We start from the raw sequence: 23,323 nt of genomic DNA, 5'->3' as shown, positions 1-23,323 counted from the left end.
CACACTTGCTGAAAGACCGAGAAAAGAGTTTAGAGAGGAAGGAAAAACAGATTAAATGGGAAATATAAGCAATGGAGAGACAGGTTTGGGGCAGTGCTTTGTCACGTCTCGGATCGTACAAAGGCTAATATGTGAACTCCTGGAATGTGACAGACTTTTGTTCAGGGAAACTGTGCTACTGTGTCATTAATTAGCCCAAGACAGGAGATTTGGCTGCAGCTCATCTCTGCACAGAGTATGTGAGCTGAAACAATCAAGGCCCTTTTCCAGGCTAGGATGGCAAAGGAAATGATGGGGGCGTAAGAAAGATATTAGTAAAAGGAGCAGGGTTTCAGTAAACTGAAATCACGAATCAAAGAAACAATCATTTCAGAGGAGAGAGGCCAGTGGAATGGGAAGAAATTATTTCCCTGAGAAAGGCAGGGTGGCACTGGCCCATGCCATGTCTGCTGAGTGATGCCCAACAGCTCGAATACGTTCACCCAATTAACTCAGTCTGGACTTGCTGTGTGGTACCCAAGGCATTCCTGCAAACAAGGCTTAGAATTAAACACCCTCAAGGCCTGGAGATACATTTCATCTCCCAATATGCTTTCTAAATCTTAACTAAACTCCCTGGCACACAGAGTGGTTGGAAAGAGCATGGAGAACTCAGGTTTCACGCTGCTGTGGGAGTGTGGATAGCTGAAAGAAAGGACCAGGAGAAATGTCTTCCCAACCTGACTTAAACCTTGTGGTTAGCAGCAAGTCCTCTGCAGAGACAAAAGCAAGAGCAAGAGCGATTATCACCACTTTACAAAGCAAACAAGTCTTGGGGAACAGTCCTCTTGGTCCCACAGATTTGGATGCCTTTGGCATATACATAAGGGTTTCAGGATCAGGACCACTTCTGTGCTGAAGCAGTGTGGATCAGACATGCAGTAAGGATGACATATAGTGTTTTTACAAAAAAATAAACAAACCACTGTGGTCTGAGTTTACAGACCTAGTAAGCATCCTCCTAAAAATGAGCAAAAATTCTGATAAACTGTTTCAGCATTGCCTCACATAAAAATGTGGTAACCAGGATGGGCTTTTGGTTTTTGGGGTTTTTTTTGTGATTATGAACTGATTAGGCAAAGCAGAATTTGAAAATAATATGGATTGGAATAATCTACTTTATCTGAACCATAAAAATAAAAATACAAGACTGGAGTTGTTGAATAAATTCTTAGTGCAAACCAACCCAAAAAAACAAGCTTCTTCCTTTGCTCCTCATGAGCTTTAACAAAAGTTAACTGATTGCACTGGCCAGATGGCAATAGGTTTTGCAATATCAAGTTTGATGTGTTTTAACAGTTTTGGCTGGTTCTGAGTGCAACCACCTCTTGCAGAGAGACATTTGGACTCTACCCATAGCTCAGCTGCTCAGAAACAAGATCAGACATTGTTGACTAAGAAGTACCAGCATTTAAAATTTCCCCTTGTTCTTACATTACAAGGTAGTTTGGTTGGTACCTCTGCAGAAGGAGAGGAGGTTTTCTCCAAAGCTTTAATAAACATTCCTTCCTTGCCTGTTTATGTATGAAGGTAAAGGAACATGAGGTGGGCAGATGTACTTGTGCTTCGATGTTTCATGCAGAATTTGGCAAGGCACATTGCTCATCCCAGGAACGGCCCTTTTCTTTTTTCATTTTTTTCTTTCCCATTGCTGTTTCATGGAAATTTGCAATGGGCCAAATGAACAGGAATAACCCATGACATTATGCCTCCCACCAATGAGTCACTGCTGATAGAACCAGGATGGTGCCCTGGGCTCCTGTCCCACAAAGGGCCCTATAGTTTCTCAGATACTTGATTGACTGCTAAATGAATGGCAAGCACTTCGTTTTCTGTAGTGTGTCATGATTAATTCATCTCCCTCTCATACCCCCACTGTACATGTTGTAGTGGGCTTCATTCATGAACTGAAAAAGACCTGAGTAATGCTCCCCTACTCACAGTTTTGTTTCTCCATAGAAGGTCACAAAATATACCATGGCTGCAGGTGGTCTTATGTAAACAAAGCAATCTGGCCACAGTTCAAGGCTCAGCAATACAATATTGTCAAGTGATCATTTTGTTGAAATAGTTGGATGCCTATAAAACATCTGCAAATGCTAAATTTAAAATACAAATAAAGCCCAAAGTTGGAAACTCCTCAGACTTCTGGTGAAAACATTGTTTTGTAGAACACAGCTCTCTTGTCCCATGTAAATCTGATGCTGAATGTGGACAAACAGCCTAGTTCCTGATTGTGCCGAGAAAATGGGCTTTCCATGGGTGCAGAGCTCTTTTGTTCCTGCAGGATCATAGCCCAGCTTGTGATGGGAGAGAAATAAAAATCCGTTTGGGAACTAAGGGGAGAAGGCTCAGGGTGATATTCTTGCAGATTGTGAAACTTGAATTAAACAGAAGAATGAAATCATCTTTCTGTTACTGATTTAGCACTTGGCTGAGACATTAGACCCTGTCCTGAGAAAAGTCCATAAATGGTACCACCCCAGGAGAGAAACGGTGAAGGCATTGAGTCATGGGGATGCTCATCTGAGACAGAGGGCCCTGCTGACTTTCCGATGGCCCACAAAGGGACAGTCCCTCACTGCTGGAGCAGAGGAAGATGAAAATGCCACCTCAGTCTGCCCCACTCTCATCTGTCTAACTGTGTGATGAAAAGCAAAGGGGCAGAGCCAAAGTTCCCTCAGCTCAGCATCTACCTGTTCCAGACAAATTGAGGGCTTGCAGCAGCAGGGCATCTGCTGAAGGAGCTGTGGGAACTGAGGGAGAGAAAAGTCAGGAGCTGGGTGATTTAGGAGGGTACAAGATCTTCCACGAGAAAGAGCTTAAAAGGGCAGCTGCCAGCTCACCTTACCCCAGAGATGAAGGATAATATGGTTGTAGCCTCCCACTATGTACCCAGCAGGAGCCCTTAGGTTTTGGTTTAGCACTTAGCAAACCTGAACCAGGGGAGGAAAAAAGAAGGGAATGGGGAAAGGATTTTACACGTATTTTTCCATGTTTGTTTTTCAGCCCTGATGACTTTTCAATTAACACCCTTACTCACATTTCCCAAGGAAGGCTTACTGCTGTATGCCAGGGGTTAGACAACCAAGCAGTGCTGCTGCTCTCAGCAGTCTGAGGAGACACCGTGCATTGTAACAGCAGGTGGTGTTGCAGGTTAGGAGTGAGCTACAGAGCAGAGTTTTGCTCAGCTCTTGACTGCACAATGCCTGGCTCCAAACACTGCTCTCAGTCTCCGAGGCCCCGTCTGAGCCACAGCTTGAGCAGCGCTCTCTCGCAGCTGTGCTGCGCTCAGAACTGTCGGCACATCTCTCCTGGTATGGTTCTGCTATCCAGCTTTGCAGCCTGGGATTTCTCTAACAATCGTGTGAGCCAAAATCATGCTCTTGACTGTCCCTCTGGGTAATATGTCACTTAATTGGTTAATACGCTTATAATATAGTTTAAAGTCATAGCGGGTGTGGACACAAATGGCATTGAAAAACAGCTTCAAACGCAATTATAAGCCTTATTAGCTTTTAAAAGAAAGAGAAAAAATCCCCCTTCTGTGTCTGGCACAGGTGGGAATGATCCTGTAGATAGGGCAAGAAAGGCCTTCGGCATTTTTACCGCAGCACCAGGTCATTGATTCAAGCAGTATGTAACGAGCGTTTTCTCCTCTGGGCAGCCCTCAGCAAGGTTGGGTGATGTGATGCCAGCAGATGCACATGCTCTGCTGCTGGAAGCACCTTCTTTCCCTGTGGCTCCTGTGAGGGTCAGCTGTGGGCTGTGAAAAGTGGGCAGTATGTGAGGGTAGCAGCCCCCTGGGAGCAGTGAGATGGCCGCTGCTGTGATGCTGAGCCCTCCAGCAGCCTAGCCAGTGCAGATCTGCAGCTTTGTCTGCTGTTTGCATGGGCATCTCCCCCAGTCCCCATTGGGTGTCCCTGAGGAGCTGCGCTGCTGCCCATAGGGTCAGGCAGGGCTGGGCAGCACTCCTGCGGCCAGAGCATCACTCCTGCTCTCAAAAAGGGCATCTCACACGGCACAGCCCTCCTATGACAGCTTGCATAAATGGATAAATAACCAAATTCTCTATTCCCAGTTACTGGAAAAGTGATGAGCACTTACCTGAATTTTCTTAAAGTATAAATGTCCCTCAAGTATTAAGCAAGTATTGCTTCCCAGTAGCCTAGAGACCCTGCTGCCCTATAGATGCATACAATTCACTTCTTGCATGAGAAAAACATACACATTAATGATATATTCAAACTGTAACAAAGCAGTTAATTCATTTGCTAATACATCTTTTCTGCTTTAGAGTCTATCAAGTAATGAACATTTAATGACCTATTCATTTTCCTAAGAACTGCTGCATGGCACAGTGGAATCAATACAAAAGATGACCATTTTCACGCATCAGATAATCTTATCTACAAGGTTAAGATAATATTATGTTAATGTTTCCTGCATTATCTTGCATGCTTTTTACTCCTTTGAGAGATATTCATTTGGTTTTAGCAGATTTTGCAAGCATTTTTGCTTCCTGGATAATTTGTTTCATTTTAACGTTACCGTTACTCCCTGCACTTGGTCAGTTCCAGCAAACAGTAGTGAAAAAACAATAAATAAATAAATTTTAAAAAATAAAATAAAAACAACAGTGCAGGCAAATGCTGTACTTGATCAGCTTTAACCTCTAGTTTACTCTGTAAAGATGAACCAGAGCATACAGTAAAGAAAGGCCAAGCTGCAGCTGAAGTATGGCTCTTGAACTGGCTGCTGAGTGCTCGCTGTAGATAATAATTGAACCTAAATTAAAAACAAACAAAAACAAAATAAAAACCCTTCAGACTAATATCCCTCCCAGCCTTCAGTTTGTTCAAAGCCAGGCCTGGAAGGCATGGAGGCAATGCCATCCACATGTGGATCTTCCCGTGGCAAAGAACATATTCCCTTGGAAAACTCAACCTCCAGCTCCCCCTGTGCCATCAACCAAGTCAGAGGTGCACTATGGATTCAGGGTGGCATCTCAGGGTGTGCTCTGGGGCATGGCTATCCCAACACATGGCCACAGGGAAGGGTGCTGGGCCAGCACGTGTCTGGTACACTGAGCAAGGCTGCAACACCTCCCAGCAGTGGCAAGAGGTGGCACTTGGTGCACTCCATGCTGGTATACCAAGGTGTGACCAGAGCCCTCACATGCATTCGTGGTAGCTACATAATAAGCACATTGAGGAGTCCCTGAATACTGATTTACTTCTCTAAACACAACCATGAGGCTAGTTATGGTCTGTAGGGTCAAAACACATTTTTTAAAAGTCCCTAAGCACTGATTTTATCAGTATGCCTCAACAGCACCAGCAGACATGCCTCTAATGCACTGGATAAATACATTAAAATGCATTAAAACATATTAAAACATCTCTGACCAACATTATAGGGGAGGTGCACATGAGGCTGTGTGAAATAGCCAGGCTCCATACTGCCCCAAGCCCTGCTGTTGACTGTGGAACAAAGGCTGTTTGCACCACAGCCACCTCCACACTCCCTGGGCTCCGGATGAAACCAAGCCCAGACAGAGCCCCAGCTCTGCTACCAACGCACAGGGCCGAGTTAAACATCACCACTTCCACAGTGATGTGTTGTTAAACACAACACTTCCAGTGTGTCCTTTGTTTAGCCCCTTCTTCCTGCAAGTAGCCCCCAGGTTTGGGGACACGGGCAGGCACAGGGGTAGGGTCTGAAGGAGGGGACCTGGCACCTCCAGGGGCTGCTGGCTGTGTGCTCCTCCAGGCAGCTCCCCTATGCTCTGTGCAGCTCTTTCATACAGCGACCCAGGAGAAAGAAATACTTGTAAAAACAGGAAAATGAGCTGGCAAAGCCAAAGAAACCTGGCAAATGAGCTGCTCAGTTTGATGTTTTTCATACTGACACAGCCTGTTTCTCAATTCTGTTCTTTTGGAGTGTGTGTTGTGTGTACCATCTCCGACCGGTGCTACTTCTCTAAAACAAATAAACAATTTTATTATGAAATGAATGCTGATACTATGTTTTTCAAGCTAAATTCCACATCAAGGTGTCACAGTTTGCTGGCTTTGAAGACATGAACACATTCCTGCCACTGGCCAGTGCTGACAACTCTCCAGTTTTCTACAGGGTTTTGCAGTCCTGAGTGTGCTTCTTTTGTCCCTGAAAGCCTGCAACCCCCTGAGCTCAGCTTTTGGTCTGACTTTGCCTTCAGTCTCTGGGATGGTACTGAAAACCCTGAAAATAAGGGTTGATCCAGGCCTGAAGCTCCAAAAGCTATGGATAAACATAAAGAGCAGCAGATGTTGCTGTTTCATGAGAAGGAGAAAAACATGCATGCCATCAAGGCGACACAGATATTAAAGAAACAATGGAAGGAAAAATTAGTCTTTCATTTTGTCATGAAAGTTATTTTTCTTTCTTTAATTGTAAAACATACTGGGTTTTTTTTCTTTTTTTTTTTTTTTTTTTACATGAAGACTGCAATTACATTTCAGGTTGTTGCTGTTGTGCTTAAGAGTAATAGGCTGGAATAGTATTACTGCCTATAGGTAAAATAAATAAATAACTTTTTAAAAAATATTTTTGCTTTGTTTTAACTTTGCACAATATCAATATTTTAACTCTGCTGAGAATCAAGTAATTCTGTAAGTATGATGACTCTTCTATGCAGGCAGCCCTAGCAGGACAGAAGATGCAATCAGATGGGCATCTCTGGGGGTGCTTCGTAGCATAAAGGACTTTATCCTGTCTGAGCAGAAATACCACTCTCAGATTCTTGTGGCAGGGGAGGGGAGGGGAGGAGAGGGGAGAGGAGACATGAACAACAGGTTTTGCTATGCACTGTAATAACAGAAGACATGGAAAGTGACGTGGAGGAGCCACTAATTGTCCAGTTCTGTCAGTCCTCTTCTTTGAGGGGACTATTGTTCACATAAACTTTGAAGATGTTTCCATTTACTTCCTCTGAATTTGGACCAGATCCTTTGTCAGTGGCTAAAACTTTCCTGATCTACTCAAGCTTGCAGATTAGTAGAGTGAAGGATTCTGCTTGCCATGGCAATGTAGAGAAGCATCAGCCATAAGCAAACCCTCAATTGCAGCAGGACCTAGGAGCAGCCTACACCACCAAAATGAGACACAATGATTCTATTAAGACAAATACATCCCACTCCTCTGGGAAGAAAACCATGCTAGATCTGAAAAAACCTTCCAGCAATAGCTATTCTTTAGTGCTCTTGCAAAATCTCTGCTGTAAAGCAGAGGAGAACCAAAGAGAATACTATAAAGAAGCTGCCTTGAAATGAGTGGAGACATCCCTTGACAATTGGATGATATGTTAGAATTAGTCCCACTACACAAAAGGAACTGTTCTGGTCAAACCCATGAGAATGAAGCTCTAACACTGGAGAAGAAAAACAGATAGAGAGACAGGTTGAGAACACAGTTTTACATAGCTCCACAGATCAAAACCATCTACTATTGCTTAGAATAACAGTCAAAATTACTCGGAAGGGATTTTAAAGGAATAGGCACTGGAGAAGCCCACAGGAAGAAAATACTCAGATTCTCAACAGCAGGGATCAGGACAAAAAAAATGAAAAAGACAAGATGAACTTTTCCAGAACATGCCAGGAAAACCCTGTAAGATAGGGTCTTTGCAGCTAAAATGCCTGACAGGAAATGGAAGTTCAGATGACTAATTGAAATTGATGAAAACTAAGCTAAAATGGATGGGTTCTGTTTCTGTTTCTACTCTTTCAATAGCTGACAAGGTGAATGTTTCTGTTTTCCCACCTGTAACACACGAGGCCTAATCAGTCCTCTGTCAGCAGAGAGGCAGTCCAGTATTAGATATAGTCCAAAATTGCTGTGAGAGCCTTGTATGCCAAGTCTTGTATGGACTGTACTGGATTTATTTATTTCTGCTGCTTCCAGAGATGAATCTGTGAACAGATGGGGCAGTCCAGCAAAGTGATCTCCTGACATCGTTTCAGGGCCACACTCTTAACCTCACTTTTGCAAGCAGTACCTCCTAAAAGTAAATGAATGCTTTCCATTGCCCTTACTGACATTTCTAGAATTGCCTTCTCCGTGGGCTCTCCTGTAAGAAAGTACCAACTCCCACTTTTTCTGCCCTCCACGTATTCTCTCTGCTCCTTCTTTTTCTGTAGCTTGATCAGGAACTGGCCTATTGTCTTTCAAGCTTATGTGAATTTTTGTTTTTCCCCCTTACACAGTGGATTCTCATTGTTAATATGTGAGTTATATGATTACCCACAGCTGGTAATTCACTTCTGTAACCATATAGCTATTTCCTGTATTTTTAGAAATGGCTTTTTCCAGCCTCTCTTACATCTAGTCCCAGTAGTACTGGTTTTAAATAGAAATTTATATTTATCTACAATGTACTAAGTCCTGGCAGCCCCCAAGGGACCTAAGAATCATTCCCCATCTCACATACATGACAGGCCTACAGAAACTGGTTTGTGATGGTGAGAGGGATCTACAGCTTGAGCATTGCTCTTCTACAATTGGGCCTCACAAGCATCTTTGCTCTCTCGGGGCACAAAATCAACCTGCAACCTACAGCCTGTGCTTAGGCATTCCAGCAGTTGCTCTCTAAAGGGGACTGCAAAGTGGTTGCTTGTCAAAAGTGTCTCAGACACATTGAGTGCTGCATATGATAGGAAGCTCATTTGCTGTTTTTACAGCTATCAGCAGCTTTTACTTCTGATTTTACTCGGAAAGGCTCTTCCAGGTGTCCTGCCATGAGTATATAGGGGAGGGACAAATGGATTTGGAGAAGGATACACTGGTGCATTTGGTCTAAAAGACTAGAAAGAAACAGTGAAAATGAGTGCTACGAAAAAGGCAAGATCAGACGAGTACAACAAAGGCCAAGAGAGGTCCCAGTCTGCACTGGATGTTTGTCCCTTATCAGAAAAGCTGTATAATAGAAGTTGAACATACAACCAGCACACAGCTTCCAACCCCTGCTGGCCACAGCAATACCTCCAAGGTGTGTATATGTCTGCAGGAGGAGAAACCAGTGTATTGTTTGGGTATACTTTTTTAAAAGTAGTTTGACTGTGAATATCATGCATAAATGATCTATGGGACTTGTGAAAGGTTCTCTTATCCTGCAAATGGGCCACTCAAGAGGAGCAGTGCATGACACAGGACATGCCAGAATAATGCAACAAGCAAGCCTTGTAAGCTGTAACATGAAAAAGGGAAAACCTTTTTCATTTTCCCAAGATAGTGGAGATGACATAAGTGATTCTTATCTCTCCTTCCTCCTACTCCATTAAAGCTAGTTCCATAGGTACCATAATATTATGTGAGTAATGGCCTGACAAAATTGTCTGTACGAACAGAAATATCTAGCGGAAGGCCTGATGTTTTTTGACAAAAGTATATCCGAAAGGGAGCCAACTAAGAAATGACCCAATGGTCTGATGGCCAAAAGAATATTTTCATTTTAGTGTTGTTAATTTGAGATCACACCATTGATTTGTCTCAATATTATAATTCTGAAAACTTCCAATAACTTCAAAGGAAAACGAAAGGTGTGAAGCAAGCTCAAAATGCCTCCTCACTGGACTGCAGCAGGCATGATCCCTGCTGCCTACCACCTGGCATTCAAGAAACCAACCAAAACACTGGGTCCAGCATCTCCTGAACTTGGGCAAGTCTAATCATTCTGAGGTTACATCTAAAGATTACAAAACTCTCACAGAAAATCCTGAGGTACAGCCAGCTCAACTGAGAGTCTCCACAGTGCACTGCTGCCTGAATGCCTTAGCCTGGGATCAGGCACGTCAAAGTCACACAGGAGACTTTGTGAAACCCATTTGTGGTGCTCCTGGAGCAAATATTGGTTCATATTGTGGTAGACATCTGCCTCTCTGCCCCACACCCTGAGATCCTCTTATACCATGGGGATGCTGTGCAGGACTCCCTTTGTGCAGAGACGAGTTGTTTTAAAGCTCAGAGATCACATCCTGATCATCTGACTTCTGCTGTGGGATCTTTTCTTTTAGGCCTCTGTTACAAAGACATATAACATGAAAAGGCTCAATTTTCCACAAAGAAATATTTTGCTGTACAAGTGTTCCTGTGAAGACATCATTTCATGACTGCCCTGGTTCAGTTTAGAGAATGCGTGCAGGGAGGAGGGGTTAAAAATACTTAAGAAGAAAGTTTCCCCAGAACTACTCCCTGTTGAGTACACAGGGGGGATAAGCTTTGACAGTTTAGTTTTAAACAAGAGATAACATCAAATAGGCCCATGGGACTGGTTCCAATTATCAACCCAAACAAAAAGAACAGCTGCACCCAAAAAGGTCTGTGCTTACAGCCATATTTCATTTCAACCACATTACAAAGGAAAAGTCTCATGATATGCAAGGCTTTTGGGTTTTCTTTTTAATTCCACAACATATTTAGTAAGCCACCACATCATATGGTAGAGATGCACGATCAATTAAGCAGGCATTTCATTAACATTGCTTTTATACTCACATCAGAATGTCTTAGGTTAATCAAACCATGATATTAGAAGGGAATGCTACAAAAAGGAAATAACTGACAACTCTACCTACAAAACCCATGACTTGATGTGGATATTGTTCCTGGTTGCCTGTCAAGGTAAAGTATCTTGGGATTGTATTTCCTTGGAGTTTTCACAATGATAATGAGAACAATTATATTTCTCCATCTGGAATCCATTAAATATGATTATGATTGCTGACTTTCCTATCCTTATTACTATCTGGATTAGCTAACCCCATTACAAAGACCATGCTCCCAAAGCTCACTTGCAAATATTGTTATGTGATTTCCTGTCATCCAACCAGAGTGTCTTTCTCCTTCTCTCTCCCTCTCTCTCATCTTTCTGTTCATGTACCATTTTACAAACTATTTTGCCCTTGTCTCAATTATAAGAACCTTAATAGGTTCAAACTCCCAGATGACCTACATTTGCAGGTGTTTAAGCAGGGGAAGATCAGCTGCCCTATGTGGTAATGATTCTTGCTTGCCTCAATCAAGCAAATGGGTCTGGTCTGTAACTTGCAGGTGCTACAGGGTGGAAATTTAAACATCCTGACCATTTATTTAATGCAGAATATGCAAAGATTAAGCAAGAACTATTAAGAAAAATGTTATTACAGAGGAGGAAGACAGAAGTTTTTTTTACTACAACCTTTATAAGTGATCTCAATTCAGAAAGCTGAGTTTTTTGTTTTAGGCTCCCCAAAGTCTCTGTTTTTCATTCTGTGTTCATTTGCACTGTTAGTAAATGCTGAACAACTCCACTAGTTTTCATTGAAGTTGCTCCAAATGTATACCAGTATAATACGGATCAGAAGGTATCCTTATTTATCTGAGGGTTTCCTTATTAAATTTCATTAAGGAGCCTGTTAAAAGCAGAAATGTCACTGGGTTGGGTCAATTCACAGTTTTGGGCCTCAACTGGATTTATCTCAATGTCTGTCTTCAGCAGCACAGTTTAATGTGACTCTTTGTAAATAAGAGTGTCAGTAATAACAATAAGAAACACCAGAACTGTGCACTTACTTACCTTCACTCCTTGACACCAGAAATGTGTCTTTGGGTCAGAGCTGCAAGGGTTTACTGCAGGGCTCTAGATGAAGTTATTTCAGAAGAAGGTCGCTTCACCCATGCTTATGGTTCCACACTTTTTCCTCTGTTATTTTTTCTGCTGTACATCGATGCTCATCTGCTGAATTGGGCATTAATTTAGAGGTTTGTTGATACATTATAGCTTTGCACAGCCAGCTCAGAACTTTCAAACTGTTTGCTTTGTGCTTTGATTATGCATTCATTTTGACTTGAAAAAGGATTATATAATAATCAGCAGCATTTTAACAGAAGCCAGTTGTAGCTGTTTCTATCCATAATGATTGTTTAATGACTATTTAAGATGTGCAGCCTGGGGTTTTCTAATCAGCCAATTTTTATTAACTTTCAGTGAATGAATAAAGTGATACCTAATCAGCAGTAAAACTTCAGTATTGAGCAAGGTAGAGCTTCATGTAGGAAAATCACAAAGGTAAAAAAAAAAAAAATAATATCACAGAACCAGAATAATTTCGGTTGGAAGGGACTTTTAAATTCATCTAATTCCAGCCTCCTGCTGTGGGCAGGTACACCTTCTAGTAGACCTACACTTTCTGCAAGACCAAGTTGCTCAAAATCCTGTCCAACCTGTCCTTGAACACTTCCAGAATGGAACATCCATAACTTCTCTGGGCAGCCTGTGCCAGGATCTCACCACCCTCACAGGGAAGAATTTCTTCCTATATCTAATTTAATTCTGCCCTCTTTCAGTTTAAAGCCATTACCCCTTTTGTGCTTCTATTATTAATTATTATGATGGGGGCATTTATGAGGCAGATACTGTCATCACATCCAGGAAAGATGTACATCAGAAAAAATAATGTTTTCCTGGCCTACATTTTCTTCACTAAACTGTGGAAGCTGGGTTTGACATCAAACTTCTTGAAGTCAACAGAAAACCATCTTGGTGAGTCCACTGCCTTTGGATCAGACTAATGGTAAAAACAATTGTTCACACCTTGCTAATCTTGAATCCATTTCAGCTGCTCTCTGTCGCAATCACTTTTTATTCTTTTTCTTACAGCTCCACTGCGGAAATAATGCCTTCATCAAATTTGAGGAAGTACAACTGTGAAGGGAATTTTGGAACCACATGTCTTGGGGAAACATGCTAGGTGATCTGAAACAAAGCATACATTTCTCCCATTTTTTCTCTGAGAAGTCAGCTACTTTTAATTAGTGCACTCTACTCAGGAGCTGAGCACCAGCAATTGACTGTACATGTTATTTGTCCACTGCTGTGTGGTGTTTGCTTAAGATTCACTGGAAGAAGTTTACACTGACTCACTGCCTTGGTTTTGGGGTAAGGACATCCATGTGCCACTTCTCACAGCTCAGCTGACATGCAGTAGTTCATTAAGCCACAGTAACATGATAAGAATCCTAATTGTCATAACTGTGGCTATCACTAATTTGCTTTGGCTGTACTGAAATCTACCAAGTATCACCAGTATGAAATCTTCATCAAAAAGTAAAAGCTTTTTAATTACATCTCCTCTACTGCCCAAATTAAATATCTGAGTTGTTCAGTGACTCATTTCCTAGTGGCAGCAACTCAGTACCTGTTTGCTGTCTAAAACCAACTCTTGTTTTAATTTTGCTTCTGTCCAGATCCTTCTGTTATTTATTGCTTGTGTTCATCCTTGCTAATGACAAATTTGCAAGGCAGAGCAAGTTGCCCAGCACAAGCAGTAAGAGCACAGCTGTAAGAGCATTGACGTTGATGGGCCAGCAGAATCAGACTGCAAAGCAGATAACTGGCCTAACTGAAACTGCCACTGGATCATTAGTTGTCCTTCCTATTGTTTCCTGCTCATGGAAAAACATCTTGCAGCAACATGGGCATCTCAAATCTAGCACTTGTGAGAAATTTGCAGTGTGAAGGACAGCCCATCTGTGATGTGGGGCTTGAATCCACAAAGCATTTGAACTGATGTTTTTCTGTTGTTGAAGTGCCTGGAAGAATTACAGCTTACATGCTCTTAAGAGGGTGTAACAGGACACAGTCACACTTCTCACCCTGAAATCATCACGTGACACACAAAAAAGAGAAAGTTTCTTCATGTCGTTATGCAGATCTGCTTGGTAAGGCCTCCTCTTGGAGTCGTCTACTGAAAGACAAACTCAACCAGCAAAAACATATCATAAGTTGGAAGTAAAGTTTTTATGAGATGAACTATGAACTTTAAGAAGTCTGGAATCTTTAGCAATTGCTTATTGCCTGCAGGATAGATGCAGTTAGTATAGTGCCTTGTGGGCATGCCCTTAGCTGCAATCCTCATTGATGTTCTTTTGCTACTGCTTTCAAAACTGTTAAAATTCCTTTGCTTAGGTGTTCTTAGCACTTTTGTTGATAGGGAATACTTCAAAGCATACATCTTTACTTTATCAAATCTGCTGTAATTTTGTAGGCAGAATCAAAGAGGTTCATTTTAAGTCTAGTCAAGTTTGCCAACTGTCCTAAGCTCAAGAAATCAATTCCACATTGCCATATAATCAACACAAACAATAAGCCTGGAACAAAACAGTGCAAACTTGATGAAACTACATTTGCTTCAGCACATTTACCACTGGAAATAATATTGCCCCATTATCCTTACATTCTTTTTCTATTTCTCCCATTCTTCTTAAAGCTTTCCTGATGTATTCAGGTCCATGGCTGTATTGATAAGCAGCTGACACATCAGTCCCCAAACACAGCTCTCAGGGTGTCTGTTGAAAGCACAGCATCATGTTCTTGCTTCTTTTTCTCACAGAAGTTTCCTCTGGCACAAAAACTTGCTGGGTGTTCTCATGTTGTTATTACAGCAGCAAGGCATTTAATGAGGGTCCATGCACTTGGCAAGCTTTTATGAACAAATAGCAAAAGACAAAACAGGCATTTTGCAGCTGAAGTCCTGGGCATTATCCCGCACCTACTGTGGCAACAAAAACACTTTTTCCTCTTAACAACTTAAATACAATTGTAAACCTTATGCCAGAGCTACTGACTCATCCCTCATGTTGTGTTTGGTGCTGTACATAACTGTGATTCTAGCTGAAGCTTTCGTTTGGATTATTATGAATTCTATAGTTATGATACAAAAGGGATTTCTTTTTGTTTGGGTTTTATTTTTTCCAACTTGTAAAATATTTTTAGAGAGAAACTAAACTGAAGGAAGAGATCTGAACACACTAAAAAGTTTCTGCAGGGAAAATTGTGTGCAAAATTTGGAAAGCTACAAATCTTTTTTGTGAGGTGCTTATTCTCATTGGGAACCAGATGAAGTATTCAGAACAGAAGTTACATAGAAGCATTATCAATAATCTTCATCCCTATCCCAGTTGTACAAACAGACCTGTAAAATCCATTCTTACCAGCATGCAAGACCTGGCCTTCTTCAGAGTTTTGGAATCACAAGATCACAAGTTTGGTTCTGCTCCTTCTGAAAGTCTTTTTTCCAGTCTAGGCTCAGAAAAGTTTTGTGTCAAGTGAGATTCACAGCCTTCAGAACCATTACTAAGTTGCTTATGATACATCTTGTACCACAGACAACGCTGTGGTATTGCGCTCTTGGGAAACATGGCTCTCAAAAGCTATCCAAAATCAGTTTGAATTCAAAGATGCAAAATATATGGTAGAACAGTTACATTACTTCCATTAAAAAGCCCTTGAGATGCAAAATTAACCTTGTTTCAGCAACAGCAATTCACTCTGCAGAGTATCCCCAGTTTCCAGAAGGGAATTCTCTTTCCTTGTGAATTTAAACTCAGAAAATTTTCCCTGATATTTGTATTCAGATTCTGCTTTCAATGGTATTTTGATTAGGCCATGAAACACTCAAAAAAAAGTCTCCTGTGCTAATGCTATATTCACTTGAAAAACACTGTTCTTAACATTTTCAGCATTGAAATGAAAGACTGATCCTGATGCAGGCAATGGTCACAGTCATGTTGACTTTAAAGAGGTTTCCCTGTGAAAGAAGGTACACTCCATATAGATTTGAATTCCTGTTTTGTCTGCTACTTAGCTCTTCTGACAAGGAACTGACCTGGAATGTGTCCTGGAGCCTAAAAGAGATGACAAACCAAAGGCAAGACATCTACAGCTGCTTACACTGGCTCCAGCACACTGCTTTCCGAGTGAATAAAATTTCCATGTAAAGTCTCTGGAAGAAGGTCAAACGGGAAAAAAAACAACAAACAAACAAACAAACAAACAAAACAACACCAAAAAAACCCAAACCCAAACAGGTAAAATATGCACAGAAAAACATAAACATGTATTAAAAACAAACAAAACTAAGGCTTACAGCATAGCTTACATATCACATCACTTTCTTTGTCTTGTGCTTCCAGCTTCCTGGCTCAAGGCCTTCACTACATAAGATATTTGCTGGCATGGAGGTCAGGCTTCACAAGGCTGGGTTTCAGAGCAGAAACTCTGTGTGTGTTTGTGTACTCACAGATTTACAATTAAATGTACTTGTTCTATTTAAATACATTGATGCCCCATCTTATGCCTGAGGCACTGAAGTAAAAGACCATAAATTCACTTTGACATCACATGCACAGGACAGCAGATGAGGTGTAGGTGTATGTCCTGGAATGCAATAAACCAATGTACAAAGGACAGATAAACAGTATCTGTGGCTATCATAGAATCATTAAGGTAAAAAATTATTTTTAAGGTCATCAGATACAAATGTTATCTTAATACCAATCCAATAAGCATTTGTGTGCTTGTATGGAGAGCTTTCTACCTGACAGAACACTCTCATGCCCACCTACAAGGTGTGCCCTGACAACCACAGGAGTGTATAAAGTGTGTGTGGACGTGCCAATTAGGCTGACAACTCCCTTGCTGACAAGCCATGGCTCTGAATCCTGCAATTCCAAACAGGTAGCAGTGAGAAACAGAGTGGCTGGATCCACTGCTGTGTGGGAGACAGGCAAAAAGGGAGCATTGCTGTGATTGACACATAAGCACTGTGCTACCCTGAGAGTCTTTGTAGTGTGACTTTATGGTCTCTTTTTATTTTCCCTGGCTCTCCCCACAATTCATTTAGTCTCAGCACCACTTAAAGAGAGTGTGGCATCTAGTGGGGAGGGTAAAGGAGGATAGCTACTTAAAATAAAGGTTCTCTCAATATTTTAGTTGTCTAAATATTTCAGTTGTCTAAATATCTCACAAATGCTTTTGGGTTTCATACAAGCGACAAGGTGAGGGGATTTTCACCTCTGTCCATGCGTGGTGAAAGCAAGCAAACAGTGACACTGCTGTAAAATGGGCCCATTTCCAGAGTTTAGAAGAACTCTCACTTCATATTCCCGACAAGGGATGTCCCTTGTTATTAACCTTTACATTAAGTTTGTGGAATTCCTGAGTACTTTCCTCCAGACAGATATTCCCTTATGACTACTTTTTTCTCTTCCTGCCCTTTTGAAATGGGAGTGCAATAAACATGCAGACTGACCCTGGCACCAAAGCAGGCAAAATGTCCCCACGTCCCACAGCTGACACAAACCTCCCTTCTCCTGGGGCATGAAGAGGGAGGGTTGCCCTTCCAAAGGGTTAAGGCACTTTTGAATACAGATTTGTATCTTGGGCACAGAAAACAGCACGTGGGGATGAACAAGAAAAAAAAAAGATCCTGTTTAGTTTCAGTGTGTGACATTTGCCTGGGGGAAGAAAGTGCAGAGCTCATTGGAAATCCTATTGTTGAAACTCTGACCAGTCAGTTATAAAGTGTCATAATTTAATATGCCAGAGTTGTTTCCATTTTCAGGGTCAATCACTCAGTGTGTGTGTGTGTCTGTGTATCTCTGTGTGTGTGTGTGTGTGTGTGTGTGTGTGTGTGTGTGTGTCCGTGGAGAGCCCCTGCATTTAAAGAAACACTTTCAGGTTTTACGCTTAATTTACTTTACAAGAATCCTTTTTGTTTCCAGCAGAACAGATCTCCAGCAAGATTTACTCCTTCACAGCACGTGGAGGCACATGTTCAAACATCAAATCCCCTGGTCAAAGCAGCAAAAGTTAGAGATTGAAGCAAAAATTATGACCTTGATCAGGGTTTATTCTGTTACATGATTAATCATACACAGTATTTAAAAAATCAGGTGCCTGCCTGCTGAAATATCAACTGAAAACACCACTTACAAAATAGCTAGAAGAAAGGTCAACAAATCTGAGCTTGTTACAGCAACCTGCAAGTCCTACACATTTCACTGTTTAGACATCAGTCTGCGATACCTGTTTTCTTTTATGACTCTGGGCTTTGTTACCAACTTACCATTAATAGGGTTCAGCCAATGCAGATCTTTTGACTCTTTTTCTCTCTCTGTCCTCACCTGTCAGCCTTCTCTTCATCAACTATATTTATTACAATCAAGCCCTGTCAACTGTCACAGCTTACATACAGTCTGCCAGTAAATATGTCTTTCCAGTCATTAGACATTCCTTCCAGTCACCTTGGGATTTCTACCTTGTCTATCTCACTCCAAAAAAACTTTTGTTCAGAAGTATTAGACTCCCACAGAGCAGTGTCAGCTTGGGGCCATTACTGTAGGAAGTGACAGAAAACACCAAACTGTCACTCATTAGGATCTAGTTTTTCCAGAGTTGATGTAAGTCAGATTTAGCCCCAAAACGAATCATGATTTATTTAATATATTTGCTTCTACAAGTGTCAGCTCATCAACTTAAAATGTTTCTCCTTTAACTCTATTGAGGCCTGCACAGAAAGTTTTCTTTGAAACCTGGTTTTTGCTCTGAGGCTTGATAATTAGAACAGAATCGAGAACAGTCAAGTTTCTGCTCTACAGGTGCACTTTTTTTGCCCTCAGCTTTATAATTACATGTAGAAAGCATTCATGTTAGAATTAAGGCTGGACACGTGAGAAAATGCCACCTGGTGGGTAAGAGCTTTTTATCCTGGCTCCCAAGTCTGAAGTGAGATTATAAATCCATAGATCATTTTAAAGAAAAAATAAAAAACTATTAGCTAGAAAAGTAAGGATGGAAAAAGAAAATAATTCCTATGATTTCCTGATTATGGTACAAATTGCCTCTTCAAAGGCATATATAGTGTCATCCAGGGCAAAACAACCCCAGTGAGGTATATTCATAGGAGCTTCTGCAATTGCACCCACAGTTAAAGCCTCTCCTGAGAGGCATAAACTCCCAACAGTCCCCTGCCTCCCACAAGTTCCTGTGTCAGGCTGGATTCATACCACTATTTTATCCCATGTGGAGTCAGGGAGTCAGTGGATCACAGAGGAACATAAAAGTAATAGGTGGCATTGCCAGTGGAAGAAGTGAGAGGAAAGGAGGGAGGGATGGAGGTCCAGGATTGTTAACCCAGAAGATTTGAATTGCTTCTACCTCATCACTACAGTAAAGAGTCAGCTCTGTCACTGATAGAAAACAATACAGCTCCAGAGAATTTACAGAGCACAGACTCACAGAGATAAGCAACACAGAGAAGATGTCAGCATCCAGATTTTGCTTCAAATAAGGATATCATCATTAGTGATTCACTTATGTAGCAGCTATTACAGACTGTAGGAGACTATGCAGTATTAGAAATAGTGTGTTTGTACTGATGATTGGTTTCACTATCAAAAGGCAAACTCTGAGGTGGAAAGGGTGTCTATAAAATCACAGGTTATTGTACAGGAGTATACACACAAATGCTACAGAATAAATAAACTGTCCCATAAATTGTAAGCCACTTGGAATTTTCAGTGGACACGATTACAAACTTCTCATTCTTTCTTTTCTGCCTGTGGAAGTAATGATTCCTGCCACAAAATGCCATCTGAGATTAAATATGGAGCACAGATTATGACAGTCATCAAGGGGGTGGATAGGGCTTATGAATCATCTACAGCATTCCCAGTAACTGTGACTGAACTGGCTTGACCCTGACAACTGTGTGGGTGGGAACAGGTTTCACCCTAAGGGATACTGCAAATTGTACATCATTTGAGGTTTCCACCCTAAAACATGGGATCCATCAGTGTTACTCCTGACCACTCATATGTGGCTTCAGCAGTCTCAGGATGCCAGCACAGGGGCAGCAATGAACATGGGACATTTAGAGCTGCTTGCTTGGAACTACATTCTGGCCAAAAAATACTTGGGAAGCCACATTTGAGTGTTGTGTGCTGTATCAAAAAGGTGATCCTTCAATATTATTCAGTTAGCAAAAAAGACCAGCTAGAAATGCTTCTGCCTGTCTCAAACAACATGAACATAGTTTTATGAATGCTCATTTATGTGCTTGGGAAGTGAAGATTAGAGGATTTAAGGGACTTTTCTGTGAGGAAAGACATGCTTGCTGCTGGAGCTGCCCTCCGACTTCCTCCCCACAATTTGCATCTCAGGTGATCTAGCAAAGCAGCCTACAAAACCCTACCTCATCACAGCTCAGGTTCCAGAAAAGTCAACATGTTTGGGATCAACCCTAGCATTTTAAGTTTACACATGAATGGCAGTAATGAGATGGCAAATAAATAGTCACAAAATGATTTGAGAAAAGAAGAATTGACCACAGTTCTACCAGCCACACTGGGAAACAAATAAAGGACCCAGCAGAGTCTGTAAAAGAAGAGGAGATGGCTGGGACATGGCAAATGCATCCTCACCATGTTCCCCAGTGAAACTCAAAGCAAGATCTGTAGCAGGAGCAGCCTAAGAAGGTGGGTGTCAATAACACAGCATGATTTCCACCTGCCCTGCAGGAGCTGTAAGAGCTACCTTTTCATAGGAAGGCAATAATTCCTGTCTCACTTGCTCCCCATAGGGAATCTGTCCAGCATGCTCTCAAAGGACAACATGACTCAACCAAAATCAGCTGCAGACCTTCCTGGAGCTCCAGTTCTGCACTGTCATTCGCACCACACCTTTAATTTTTAAGTACTTTTACCCTCAAATATATCCTTTCATTACAGAAAAAAATCCTGAACCAATCTAAAGCCCTTCATCGCTGGCCCTAAAGAAGATGTTCTAAAAATGAAACTCTGGATTCTGTTTGACAAATCATCTTAAATACTTACACCCACCTGACTGTTGCACTCAGTCTCCTTGGTACAAAAAAGGTCTAAAGAAATGCTTGTGTGTTGGCTGCAGCAACACAATTACAGAAACTGCTACCAACAAAGCAAATAATAACTGCTGGAGGTACAGACAAGGGAAGCAATGGGGGGAAGGAGGAATGAAGGGAACCTCAAGGTTAAATGAGCAATGGGTCGGGGCACACACAAACAAATGCAAACAACAGAAATCTTTCAGCATAATTTTGAAAGTAAAGGCAGACTGAATTGTATTATGCAGGTGTATGGAAAGCACTTTGCTGCATTATGCCATCTCAAGTTCTTGTTCCTATTTCCTTTTGTCAAGAGGTCTTTGATTGAAGACAAGATTGTCTTCCAAAGAAAGGAAAAATGTAATGTGAATAGCTCAAGTGATAGACTGCAGTATCTTGGATGCAGCAAGAAAAAGCAATGCTAATGGATTTGTAGAGCAAATAATACGGAGCAAGAGGAAGAAACAATCAGGCCTCACACAAATATAAAAAAACTTGCTTGCATCTTCATAATTTGCAGTGATTGGCATTCAGCTCAATGTACTTCAGTTTGAGTAGAATCACTTCCAAGTTTCCCCCATAAAAGTCAGAGACCCACAACATCTGTAATATACCTTAAGTCCTGTTTTTTGTATTACCTTTTTTTTTTTTTTTTTTTTTCTGATTTTGTAGTTTCCCACAAGTCCTTGTTGTGACATAGCTGTCTTCATTCCTGAGGAACGGTGCATTCCTAATGGATCATAGCAGGAGCCCTGCAAGTGGGACAGAGAAGTCCCTGACTGGTACATCAGAAAAAGAAACACAAAGTGTTTTCTCTGGTCTACAAATTAATGGACCAAATTTCCTAGGGGTCTCCTGTAGCCATGTGAAGTGAATTTCACTCTTCAAGAGACCAGTCTCACCCAAAGTTTTGCTAGTTCAGTGTGAGGTAGGGATCTGCTAAGCAGGCAGAACTAACACTCTAAATGAACCCCAGGAAAGTAGAATAAAAATCTGTAACTGCTGAATTAAACTTGTGTCACAAAAAAGTTGCACAGAGAGGCAGGAAACTGTGACTTTCAAGGCTGGGTAGCTGTGCTGTCTCTGGAATTGAATGCACACTTCCTGCTGTGTTAGAATCACAGAACACACGACAACAGTTCTGCTGCACAACTGGCAGGTTGCTGACACCAAAGCTTGGCAGGTTGGAGATGTCAGAGGACAAGGAGTCAGCACAGCCTTGTCTTCACCCAGCCCACACAAATGAGTCTTGGAGCATCACTCCCCGTGCAGCTTTGTGAAGGGCTGTGCTCTCCCCAGATGGGGCATAGTGGGCAGGAAACAGAGGTGAGCTGTGGCTTACACAGCTCACAAAGAACTGACTCCAACTTTCCCATCCCCCTCCTTACTTTCACCCTGCCAGCCCCTCTGCTCCTATCCACTCACTGCACATACAATACCTGCCTTGCTCCTTCTGATCCTTCTCCACCAACCTTTCTCTGTTATAGCCATAGCCACTCTCCCTGGCTCTCACTCCTTCTTCCCCTGCAATTATCTCCTCCTCCCAGCTCCCATCTGTCACCCACAGCACTGCTCACTCTCTAATCCACTCTTCTCACACCAGCTAAGCCTTCCTACTCCTGCTTCTTTCCAACCCTTCTTGTTTAGCTCTGGACCCAAATGTTGTCCCTTCAGAGGCTTGTCCTTCTCATTGCGGTGTTCATCAGCATGGCTGCCTTCCCATTCCTCTGCTGTGTCCCAGGCACCAGCAGGAGATGTCAAAAAGAGACACCACTGTTTGGGAGGGTTTTTTTGCCTAAAGCTATTAAAGTACTTGACTTTGATCACTGTGATTTTTGTGCCACAGGTTTCACAGTCCTGGATGTTACAGGGTTCTTTTCTCTAGCTTGTGTGGGGATTGATTTCTGCCTGCACTCTATAAAGGCTCTCTCAGAAAAAAAACCCACTTGTCTGGATGAGCAGAGAAGGCTCACTTTATTAATGTCCATCATGACTCACTCTCAGGGAAAGGTGGAAAAAGTGAGTTACTTTGACCCACGCTCACCACCAGTCAGGACAGCACAGCAATCAGACTCAAGTGTTGGGCTTAGCTTTCCACCCACTAGAACACAGCAGAAAGTCTTTCTGAACCACTGAGAATACCAGGTTTCAAAACCAAAACAAAACAAAATGAAGAAAAAGTGCATCCACCTCCCTTTGGCCCTTTAGCTGAGATCAGTTGTGGTCTCAGTTTGAGATCTGACATGTGCTGGAGCAGGAATGACAGCACTCACTGTCAGGGACATGTGCTCTGTGATCTGACAGACCTTTCCTGTCTTTGACTCCTCTGATCCTATCATTTGGCTGGCCTGTGGGCACACTGTGCACTTACCTGAAGATGCACAAGGAGCTGTGGGATGCCTTCACACTGTCAAGACCCTTCACAAAATACCAGCGGCAGAAGACTTACAGGAAATGTCTCCACATCATCATCCACTTCATGCTGCTGACTTTGTGGTGCTGTTTCCTGCAGCCATCTCGTCCTGCTATGGAACAACAGAAAGGGTAAAAGAGGTGAAATATGA

The 23,323-nt window shown here is 41.9% G+C and overlaps 1 long non-coding RNA gene across 4 annotated transcripts in view; it reads right to left on the bottom strand.

The window, feature by feature from the left end:
• LOC140684463 (uncharacterized) overlaps nt 1-23,323 on the bottom strand; it is a 62,482-nt gene that overhangs the window by 18,846 nt on the left and 20,313 nt on the right. For 2 of the 4 annotated variants that reach the window (XR_012056759.1, XR_012056761.1), the window contains one exon: nt 23,131-23,284. This is a non-coding gene — a long non-coding RNA (uncharacterized lncRNA). The remainder of the gene's footprint in view (nt 1-23,130; nt 23,285-23,323) is intronic. The other 2 variants (XR_012056760.1, XR_012056762.1) reach the window with 1 other exon arrangement.

Source organism: Taeniopygia guttata, chromosome 6 (genome assembly GCF_048771995.1).
Source record: "Taeniopygia guttata chromosome 6, bTaeGut7.mat, whole genome shotgun sequence".
In the NCBI taxonomy this organism is placed as follows: domain Eukaryota; kingdom Metazoa; phylum Chordata; class Aves; order Passeriformes; family Estrildidae; genus Taeniopygia; species Taeniopygia guttata.
This window is presented reverse-complemented; position numbering and strand designations above follow the sequence as displayed.